Source organism: Mesocricetus auratus, unplaced genomic scaffold (assembly GCF_017639785.1).
Source record: "Mesocricetus auratus isolate SY011 unplaced genomic scaffold, BCM_Maur_2.0 Super-Scaffold_6730, whole genome shotgun sequence".
Lineage (NCBI taxonomy): Eukaryota > Metazoa > Chordata > Mammalia > Rodentia > Cricetidae > Mesocricetus > Mesocricetus auratus.
This window is the reverse complement of record NW_024429184.1, coordinates 13,976,673-13,988,225: the sequence shown is the minus strand read 5'-3', so window position 1 is coordinate 13,988,225 and position 11,553 is coordinate 13,976,673. Positions and strand designations below refer to the sequence as shown.

Sequence of the window (11,553 nt, the reverse complement as noted above, 5' to 3'; positions counted from 1 at the left end):
GTAGTGAATGGTCTTAGTTACCGGTGAGACTGTCCCTAGGCACTGAATTAGACAGAGCATATGCCACACCGTGACAGAAAATAAAATGCTGTAAGCTGTCAGTTAAGAGCTGGGCAGGCACCAGCGTCTTTCTGACTGTGGTCCATGCCGGCCTAGAAAGGCATTTTGTTTTGTTTTGAGACATTGTCTCAGGAAGTTTATAATGGTCTTGAACTCCTGACCCTCTTGCCTCCACATCCTGAGTGCTAGAACAGCCATCATGAATCACACCATGCCAGGCTTAGGAGGTGCTAGGGATCGAACCCAGGGCCACATGCATGCCAGGCAAGCACTCTGCCAACTGAGCTACATCCCCAACTTTGAAAATACTCTTTTTGAAACCCATTCTGACCATGTCTTTCCTGCTTAATAACCTCTATAATGTCCCTTTGGCTGTGAGAGGAAACCTACTCCTTGACCGACCCCCACCCCTCCAGTCTTGCTGCCTCTTACCCGAGACCCTACCCTGCAGTATCAGAGTTCATGACAGCAGCCTCCAGGCAGTGTCTCTTGTCCATATTCTTGGGTCTCATAACTCTGTTTTATTTTTCTCCAGAGATGAGGATGGCTTTCAAAATTAATTTTGAAAAGGGTAGCTTCCTGATCTTATTCAACAAATAATTCTAAGAAAAAGACAATATTGCAAATTTTCCCCTTCATGTCTTAGAATGTAGCAGAAATTCACTCACTGTTTCCCCATGAGCCACTGCCTTAGAATGAGCAGAACATTCTATTTCTTTGCAATTTCCCTATATTGGGTTGCAAGTCTGGAAAATGATAGATGGCTGAAATTGATCAGGGTAATCGATGCTGTGTGAAGTATTTACACACGATGGATGTATCACCCGCCAGATGTGAGCTCTGGCAAGGGCTTGCTTGTTTATAAAACCCCTGAGATGGCATTTGTATCGGTGACTAATGCTTGGGTACCACACTGCTCACTGTGCTTATTCAACAGGACCCCCTCGCTTCTTTACTTCCTCATCCATCACAGGTCTGGGTGCTCCTTCCTCCATAACAAAATCAGTGTTTTATTCAATCTTCTTTCTCCGTGACCTCCGTGATTTATGGGGGTGGTTTTATTCTGCATTTCCAACTGGCCTGTAGTCTCACCTCCCCCTCTAGTTCAGAGCTTACGTGATGCTGGTGCTCAGCTCTGACTTTTCGTTACCAAACCTGTAATATAAGCCCCAAGCCCCTCTGCCCAGCATTAGCTGATCCTTTCAGCCCTGGGTCTTAGGAAGACGCCCGGCACCAGACAGGGATATTCTTGCTACAAGAACGAAATCCTGGCATCTGTTGCTTCACATTCACGAAGGTTTTCCTGAAAGATCCTGCATAGGACAGAGCTGGGGCAGCTCTAGGAGCCTGGAGCAGGGGTCACCACTGGCAAATGCCTTCCCCATTGTAGCTCCACTGGCAAATGTCTTCCCCACTGTACCTGTTTGAATGTGAAATGTGCCCACCCCCATGGCCATGAGTTAGAGCACTCAGTCAACGGTGCTGTTCTGGAAGGTTGTGGATCTATGCCGGGGGAGAGCCACTGAAGGAGGTGGCTCGCTGTGTAGATCTTAACATTTTATAGCTCATTCTCATTGTTTTCTTTTCCCTTTTTTTTTTCTCAGTCTCCTCTGTCCCCCCTTCCCCAAGTAGCAGCCCTAACTAACTATCCTAGGACTCACTTTGTAGACCAGACTGGTCTTGAACCACCTGCCTCTGCCTCTAAGGATTTAAGACATGGGCCACCATGCCTAGCTTGGTTTGTTGTTGTTGTTTTGAGACAGAGGATTTCTCTCTGTAGCCCTGGCTTTCCTGGAACTCACTCTGTAGACCAGACTGACCTTGAAGTCAGAGTTCTGCCTGCCTTTACCTCTAAAGGATCAAGAGTGTGTTCCGCCATGCCTGCTCCTTCCCATTTCCAATCTACTCTCTGCTTCTGGCTAGCCCCCTCATGCCTTCCAAGCTACAATAGGCTGCATTCCTTCTTAAACCATGAGATACAACAAATCTTTTCTTCAATAACTGATTTTCTCAAGGATTTTATCACAGCGATGTGAGAACTAACGGAAGTGTCCCCTTTCTGCTTATGTTGTATGATGGCTTCATCCTCTTCTGTAGATGCTGTTCTCTTGTTAGTGGGAAATGCACCATGGTCATCGGGGAACACACCATGGTCATCGGGAAACACACCATGGTCAGTGGGGAACACACCGTGGTCATTGGGGAACACACCATGGTCATTGGGGAACACGCCGTGGTCAGTGGGGAACTTACCCTGGTCATTGGGGAACACACCATGGTCAGTGGGGAACACACCATGGTCAGTGGGGAACACACCGTGGTCATCGGGGAACACACCGTGGTCAGTGGGGAACACACCATGGTCAGTGGGGAACACACCATGGTCATCGGGGAACACACCATGGTCATCGGGGAACACACCATGGTCAGTGGGGAACACACTGTGGTCATTGGGGAACACACCATGGTCAGTGGGGAACACACCATGGTCATCGGGGAACACACCATGGTCATCGGGGAACACACCATGGTCAGTGGGGAACACACCGTGGTCAGTGGGGAACACACCGTGGTCAGTGGGGAACACACCATGGTCAGTGGGGAACACACCGTGGTCAGTGGGGAACACACCATGGTCAGTGGGGAACACACCGTGGTCAGTGGGGAACACACCGTGGTCAGTGGGGAACAGACAATGATCAGTGTCACTTGTCATCAAGGAAAGTGTGCTTTCTCTGGGTGAATTGGCCACAGCTGGGGGATAGGGAGTTCTGACTGACCCAGCAACACAGCCCAGCTCTGTGGTCAGGAGAAGAGGGAAGGAAAGAACCCTATTCCATTAATCTAAGTCTTCATTGGGCAACATCTATGCTCTGGGCCAGCTCCCAGCCTCTCTTCAACTGCTTCACAAAGCAGTGAAGGAAGGAAACGCTCCAGCTCCCGGCTGGCAGCTGCAACAATAGGGGTTCTTTGTAACACTGGAGATAGTGCGAGTGCTGCCCAAGTCCCGGCATGACTTTAGCTGCCTGTTCTGACACGGCTCCCAGAACCCAAAGTTCTGGTCTCCGGAGACCGCCAGAGTGAAGTAGGGGCTGGAGCAGAGAGGCTGCAGGGTGGACCCTCAGGGAAGGTGTGGAGCCGTTGGCCTGGGCCAGAGTTTCAGCAGCCCAGGAAGGCCAGGCCTGAATGTGAAATGAGGAAGACTGGAAAGATGAGCTAGAGTTAGAACAGCTTCATACACAGCCTCGGCTCTTGTCTCTCCCCCCTCAGCCTTCTGCAGAAGGCAACCCGGAACTCAGTCTCAAGGCCAAGTTCTGAAGTGCCTGGGACAGAGTCCCTCAGTGGCGATCAGAGTTGCCCGAGGGATTCCACCGTGTCTTGCAGCGCAGCTGTCCTGGCCCTTCGTGTTCCTCCTTGCTCTGGGTTATTTATTTACACATCTTAGATTCTTTACTGCATCAAAAGGCCTGGAATGTGGGACTCAGGGCCTGAACGTCCTTCGAGCTCACACAGCTTGGCTCACATAGGCTCTTGATTAGTGTTCAGAAAGTAACTGAATCATGATCGCTCAGCTAATTGGACAGTTCTTCCCTCCTGGGAGTAACCAGTAGAGATGACATTGGTTTCATGTAGAAAGAAATTTGAAAACCATCTAACATTTTCTTGACATATCCAATTATTTTCTTTTTGCCAAAACAAAAAGAGATTTACAGATATCACTGATTATAAAGTTGATAGCTGTGCGTATAGAAAATGCCAGTGGTACATAAAAGCATGAAGAATAAATTTAAAACCACACAGGCCACTTTCTCCCCGCAGCAGCCTGCTAACATTGTAGCTAACAACCTTCCAGACATTTCTCTATAAATCTAACTGCTATTAATATGGAACTTAATAAGAAGGTAGTAAAAATGCAACATAAGGTAGCCCTCAGAGAAATGCATTAAAAAAGAATTAACTGTTAAATAAAATGTTGTTTTCCTTTTAGATGATCCAAGTGGGTTCTCTGATGTTCCCAGAAGGATTTAAAACAACCATTTTCAATATTTGCATAAGAAGATTCTATCTGCTCTCTCTCTCTCTCTCTGTCTCTCTCTTCTCTCTGTGTGTGTGTGTGTGTTTTATTGAGATGTACTTGACATTCTATAAAGTTCACCTGCTGAAAGTGTATAGTACAGTGGTTTTTAGTGTACCCAGAAGGCCGTGCAACGATTACAACTACTCAATTCCAGAACACCGCAAAAGGAAACCTGATACCCTTTAAGAAATCACTCTCAGTTCCTCTCTTAACCACTCCCGGACAGTTACTAATTTACTTTCTGTCTCCATGGACTTGTCTACTTTGGACCTCTCATATAAACAGGGTCACACAGGAGCACTTAAGAGCTCATGTTGCTCTTGCAGAGGACCTGAGTCCAGTTCCTAGCACCTGTGTCAGGCAGCTCACAATTGCCTGTAACTCTAGCCTTGGGGTTTTTATATCTTCTTACGGCCTCTGAGGGTACCTTCATTCCCCCCCCACACACACACACAGTTTAAAAAATAGATCTTTAGCCTGGCTGTAGTGGCACACACCTTTAATCCTAGCACTCCGGAGGCAGAGGCAGGAGGATCTCTGTGAGTTGGATGCCAGCCTGGTCTACAAATCGTGTTCCAGGACAGGCTCCAAAGCTACAGAGAAACCCTGTCTCGAAAAACAAAAACAAACAAACAAACAAACAAGAATAGGTCTTTAAATAGTGAAACCTACCTGCTTGAGCATACTAGGTAGTACAAATATTAAAATAAACAGGGTCATACAATCTGATGACTTTTGTGATTGGCTTTAAGTTAGCATGGCCTTTGCAAGTTTCCATGTCAGCAAGCGCCAGTATCGACTTTCTTCTATGAATGAATAATACTGTGTTGTCTGGAATAGCAATTTTGCTTATTCCTTCATTGGTTGGTAGATGTTTCGGCTGTCATATTTGTTGACTCTAATGAATGGTGCTGCTATAAACACTAGTGTAAAAGTTTTATTTGAGCAAATGTGTTTTTTTACCCCTCTTGGGTATATGCCCATGAGTGAAATATTTGGACTATATGGTAATTCTATGTTTAACTTTTTGCAAAGCTGCCAAAGTGTTTTCCAAAGTGAGCACACCATTTCACGTTCTCCCTGGCAGTGCAGATGGTTCCTGTTGTTCCCACCCTTAACTCCCTTCATTGGCGTTGTTTTCTTATTGGAGCTTCCCAGAGGAAAGTGATCTTTCATTGTGAGTTTGGTTTGCATTTTCCCAATGACTAATAGCGTGAGGTAATTTCTCATGTGTTTGTTGGTCATTTACATATCTCCTTTTGACAAATGTTGTTCTCATCAAATTCCTTACCTGCTTTGTAATTAGGTTGCTATTTTTTTTTAGATCTACTTGTACTTGTTGATTTTCCTTAGTTTAAATCCCCAGGGGGTACAGTGCACCTGGGGTCCCATGCAATGGCCCTCTCAGGAAGGTTGCTATGGCATTCGAGGCCTTGTGACCTTGCCAGTTTCCATGGGTCCAGGCAACCTTTCCCCAGATGTTTTGGTTTTGTTCAGTTTGCCGTCAGGAGTCACTGTATGGTTCTTGCGTGTGGACATGAGTCCATCTCTTGCCCAAGCTGAATTTGGTTTCATCTCAGGCACCAACAGCTGCCCTCCTTCCTTCTGGAGACCTGCCTATACCAGCAAGACAACCCTGCCTGCCACCTTCCAGACATGTTTGCCCTTTTGAAGTCCTGACCCCTATGACCTACCTCCACAGGCTCTAAGATGGTGAAAGGAGTTTTCAAAAATCATTGATTTTAAAAGTTCCTTAAATACACTGAGTTTAGACACTTAAGAATTAGAAGCCGTTCCTTATCTAAGGTCTCACTTTTTTTGTTTGTTTTGCTTTTCGAGACAGGGTTTCTCTGTGTAGCTTTGTAGACCAGGCTCACAGGGATCCGCCTGCCTCTGCCTCCCGAGTGGAGTGTTGGGATTAAAGGTGTGCGTCACCACCGCCAGGCGATGATAAATCTTGATTGTCAGCTTGCTTGTATTGAGACGCTCCAACATTAGCAAAGGAGGAAGTGTTCTTGTAGACAGCTAGTTAGCTAAGACAGGAAAGCTCCCTGAATGAGCATTGTACCCTCCTCTAGGCTGGGGCCTCAGATGGAATGAAAGTGGGAGAGGAGAGGTCTGCCCAGGTCTTCTCTCTCCACCCCCAGATGTGGGCTGTGCCTTCCCTGCCAGGATGACACGGGTGACTATGGATCTCCTGCATGCCTTCCCCTGCCAGGATGGGCTGAAACCTTGGACACTGTGAGCCAAATGAATCTTTCTTTTAGGTGTCTTTTCCTTTGCTCTCAGATTATTTTATCACGGCAACAGCATGTCTATACATGCTCTCGTAGGCTTGACTGCTCTCCTCCCCTGCAATGGGAACCTGACCTGCTCTCTGACTGTGTGTTCTGGTAGCCTAAGTCCTCACAAACTCAAGGATTTCTTGTTACCCAAGATTCCTCTGTGTTTACTGTGACCAGCACGTCTTTACCACACAACCCACTTTGGACTGACTTCCAGACTTGCTTTGATGTTGGTTTGAGACTTTTCCAACTTTAAGGTTTTGTCCTCAAGCACTTCCTCTGCCTGCTCTGTGTTTGTCATCTTGCTGGGCATCCCATCTTCCCATCTGTCTCTGTCTCTGTCTCTCTCTGTCTCTGTCTCTGTCTCTCTCTCTCCTCTCAATCTAAACGTTTATCCTGTGATTTTTTTCCAACTCTCCTTTCCTTGCCTCCTTAGTGGCGGAGTGCAGTAATAACAGGCTGGGAGGGCTGAGCTGTAATCTAGACTGGACATTTACAAGCCGGGGAGCCTTGGGCAAGTTTCCCGACAGCTCTGAGTGTCAGCCGACTCACCTGTCCAATAAGGATCGTAATGCAGATCTTCTCAAGGGGCTTCTGTAGTTCTAATGAGGAACCCTGTGCCGGTGGTGGGAATGACGGGCCATTCAAGAGTGTGGCCATTGCTTCCAACTGAAGCTCAGATCTTCACTCCAGGCCACGCCTTTCTGTCTTCTGCCAGCTCTCCAATCTCGTCCCTTTGGAGCTTTCTCCCGTCAGACCCGTTAACTAACAGATACATTTCCCCGTGGGTCCGACATCACCATAGCCCCCCACCCCTCTGCCTCCCATCTCTACTTCTTTTGAGACAGGGTCTCATTCCAGCCTGGTCTAACCTTGAACTCTTGGTCCTTCTGCCACTTTCCACATGCTCAGATTATAGACATGCACTGCCATGTTTGGGTTATGTAGTACTGGGGACTGAACCCACAGCCTCATACATGCTAGGGAGGCACTCTACCAGCCGAGCCACACCCCCAGCCCCACCCATGCCCACGTTATTCTTTTTCTGTCATCTGGAGCATTATTCACTCCTTCTTGCCAACTTTTCTTCTGTAAAAAGTCTTTTATTTTTGTTTTATGTGCTGCATTGGTGCTTTGTCTGCACGTCTGTGTGAGGTGCCAGATCTCCTGGAACTGGAGTTAAGGAGAGGTGAGAGCTGCTATGTGGGTGCTGGGGATTGAACCTGGGTCCTCTGGAAGAGCAGCTGGTGCGCTTAACTGCTGAGCCATCTCTCCAGCCCCTGCCAACTCTTCTTTTGAACTCCTCCTCCCTTCAACCTTCCTTCCCACCGTCTCTGCCCCGCCCTGCTGGACTCTGCAGAAGACAAGTCTGGGCTGCCTCTCTTTGCTCCCTGCTGGCTGAGTCTGACCCTCATAGAAGCTGCGATTCTGGTCCCTGGGACTCTCTTTTCTGACAAGATGGAGCTATCCGCAATCCCAGGATGGTGGAGAGTTGGAGATATACATTTTGAGGTCAGAGCTCTGGACTCTCTCCTGGGCTTGCCAGGGCACCCAGGCAAGCTCTTGTCCTCTGGGCCCCCATCTTCCCACTGAGGTTGTGTGGAGGAGGGAAGGAACAGTTCCTGCCAGCTCTGCTGTATGGGGACCGGCCTGTCATGGGTCCCAACACGGGCTCATTCACAGGAGCTCTGAGACGTCGCTCTCTCCCCACTTGACAGTCTTGTTTTCTAAGGTGAGCGTCTCCTTGGCCAAGCACAGCTCAGAACTCATTTCCTGCCCCTGACTCATCACACCTGGCTATTGCCCTCACCTTACAGCCTGGAGTGTGTTGTCATTGTACAAATGATTTCAGCTGCTAGCCCAGCAGCTGTACTGTGTTGTCTCTGAGAACTTCCACTTTGGTCTCTCCTATTCCATTCCAAGCTCCTACACTGATGACCTGTGAGATTGTTTTTCAAAAAACACCAACCGGAATCTTGCTATTTAGCCCAGACAAGCCTTGAATTTGAGATTCTTCTGCCTCAAGCTCTCAAGTGCTGGAATTGCTGGTGTGCTCTCCTGTGGGAGCTTCCTACGGCCTGCATCTGAGGAGGCCTCGATGCTGCTGGAAGCCCAGAGAGCTTTCCAGGGCGGGGAAACACGTCTCTGCAGCCTCCTTTTGCAGCTCCCCTACCCTCAGCTCGCCTCAGCAGCTACTGCAGGAAGCTCCCCGATTCTCTTGCTCCTTCTGCCCCCTCCCCATTCTCCTCTCTCACGGGGCTTCAGATCCACTGCGACTTTCTCAGAAGCCTTCCTTGATCTTCTCATTCAAAGAAAAGCTTTGCCGTTTCTACACTGCCACAGAATCATTTGTGTTCCCCGGGGAAGGCTCGTTCACTTTCCCTTCCTCACCGTGGAAAAGGCAGACAGTGGGTGATCGAGGCAGGAGCTGCGCGCGGCACCATTTCGCAAACATTTGCTGTCTAAGGCATGATTTAGCGCGGCGTTTCTGGCTTTGGCCTACCTCCCCAGTGGGTCTACATGAAAGGTCCCATTCCACCTAGCACCACGGTTTCCCCGAGGGCTCTGGATCACCAGCTGGCAAGCCCAGAGCACACTCAGAGTTTACACAAAGGAGCAGCAGGAAGCGAGGATTAGAGCAAGATCTTAATCAGCAAGTCCTGAGACACCTGCTGGCACCATCGCGGTGGGGAAGTCCCAGTCGGTGCCCACAAAGGCAAGCGGTGGGTGGCGCCGGCAGACAGGGTTCCCGGTGCCTGGGCTGGGCAGTCTGAGCACCTGGGTCCTTCCTGTCCTGAAGGGCTAAGGCTGGTTAGTGGTGAGATCAATGGGTCCCAACACCGTCTGGTATAGGTGCCGTGGCTGACACTCGAGGAAGCTGCCAAGATCACCTGGCAAGTCAGGGCACGGAAGAAACCAGGATGTTCCCTGCCAGACCTGGGCACACTCCCTGCACGAGCTAGGGGTCTTTTCGAGTGTAGCTGTACTGAGCACGAACAAGGATTTTCCTAGAGCCCCAATAAGACCCTGAAGTAGACACCTGCCCTGGCAAGAGCAAAGTCCCTAACAAAGGGACGGTGGTGGAGGAAGAGGAGGGAGAGACAGCGAAGAATAAGACAGACAGGGACCAGGAAAGAGGCACACGCGCAGAAAGACATGAAAAAATGACTTAAAACAACAACAGAGACCAAAGTTTAGTTAGAATGAGGCACAGGCCCGTGAGAGAGGAAGTAGGAGTCAGCATGGTTATGGGAAACAGTGCCCTGCCCCTCCTGCTGCTACCTCCTGGAAAACGCATCCGGGGTGAGCTCCTCCGCTGTCCTTTGGGACTCCTCCTTGTGTATAAGTATCTCGGTCACAGGGTGTGGGTGCCCAAGGAGACCAGAAGAGGGTGTTGCATTCCCCTTGTGCTGGAGTTATGGGTGGCTGTGAATCCAACATGGGTTCTCGGAACTGAACTCAGGTTCTCTGAAAGGGTACCGGGTGCTCTCGATGAGCCGTCTCTCCAGTCCCTGTCCTGAGACTTCTTTATTGGGTGCTGGGCCTTAGCTTTCTGGACTGTGCATGGACTTCGGCAGCTGTGCACATCTGAGACGGGAGTGGAGGAGAGAGTTGAGGTCCCTCACATTCGCTCGGGCAGGTCAAGGGACATCAGAAATTCTGGCCTAGGCTTTCGTTTGGCTCTGATCAACTCAGGGTCTGGAAAGAGCTCCCCTCCAGAACTTAAACCAGAAGATTCCAAGGACTTTCTCCCTTCTGATTCTGACACCTGAGCTGACAGAGCCTGAAGATGAAGGGTTCTGACACAATGACATATTGCCTTGGATTCCTGACTACCTGAGCCTACAGGACAAAGGAGTCATTCAAGGAGACTAACTCCACCTATTGGTTCCTCCGGCAAAGAACTCTCCTTGGTGTACCGACGTTAGAGCCGGAATGGGGCAGTCACTTCTTGTCTAACTTTTGCATGTTGCCCAGAAGGGGAGACAGTGCTTGAATGGGAACTTGGGTCCTTCTCCATGCTCAGGGCAGGGAGGAAGGTTGGGAGCATCACATTGAGGTTTCCAAAGATGTGTTTATTTTTACTTTGTATGTATAAGTGTTTGCCTGCCCGTATGTATACATACCATGCATGACCAGCTGCCTGGCTTGGGTGCTGGGAACTGATAACATGTCTAACCCACGGACTTCCAGTCTCTGGAACTGCAGCTCACAGCTCCTCTGCCCCTGCTCTTCTTTCTACCTTAGGGAAACTTCGAGTCTCTGTTTCACCCTTTTCACTCAGTCTCTCAAACCTCTCTTCACTTTCTCAGCCACAATCTATAGACTCAAACTAGTGACCCCCTCACCCACGTTGCTATGGGAATGCAGCCTTTGAGGACTTAGCATGCTATTAGAAGGTTGCTTGCTGCCTACCCTCCAGTGAGTCTCCCAGCAGGGCTGATACCAAGGATGCTTCCTAACTTTCCCCTGGAGTATGGGAGGATGGTTACAGCCGCTCTTAGCATCTTCATGCCCCTGCAAAATGCAACTCAGAGTCCTTGCTCTGGACTGCAGGGGGGCCCTAGGCAATCTGTTCCTTGCCGCTTCCATAATTTATTAGCCAGCAGGAGCTCAGTATGCTGTCCACACCAGTTTCTCTGCTCAAACAGCAAACACGTCCAGTCACCACACCTGCCTTCGCACCTGCTCTGCTCCCCGCTGGAGCCCCCCACGCGCCCCCAGACATCCCATGGCCGGCTCCTTTTGTCCTTCATCTTCAGCTCAAAGGTCACTTCTGCAGAAAAGCCCACCCAGACGGCCTCAATAAAACTGCATCCTGTCACTCTGTCTCTTCAATCTGCTTAAATTCTCTTCATAGCCTGGATCATTACCTGATGTCAAAGTATAATTTCCGAAGAGTCAGAAACATGACTTTCACCCAGCATCTGCCAGGATGTCAGTGATGTTTTCCATTCGTTAGTGAAGGGCCCAGCCAGTCCACAGCACCCAGGGGTAAGCGGTGCCTATACACGTAATCAATGAGAAAGGAGATGTGGGTGGGATCGCCAAGCCATCCACTAAATTGGTGAATGTCCTGCAGGACATTCAAACTGTAGCCTTCGGGGTTATCTTTTTTTTTTTGTTTGT

At 49.2% G+C, this 11,553-nt stretch overlaps 1 non-coding gene across 1 annotated transcript; it reads right to left on the bottom strand.

The window, feature by feature from the left end:
* Positions 1 to 282: 282 nt before the first annotated feature.
* Trnaa-ggc lies at positions 283 to 355 on the bottom strand. The gene has a single exon. It is a non-coding gene; the product is annotated as a tRNA-Ala (tRNA).
* Between the last annotated feature and the right edge of the window lie 11,198 nt (positions 356 to 11,553).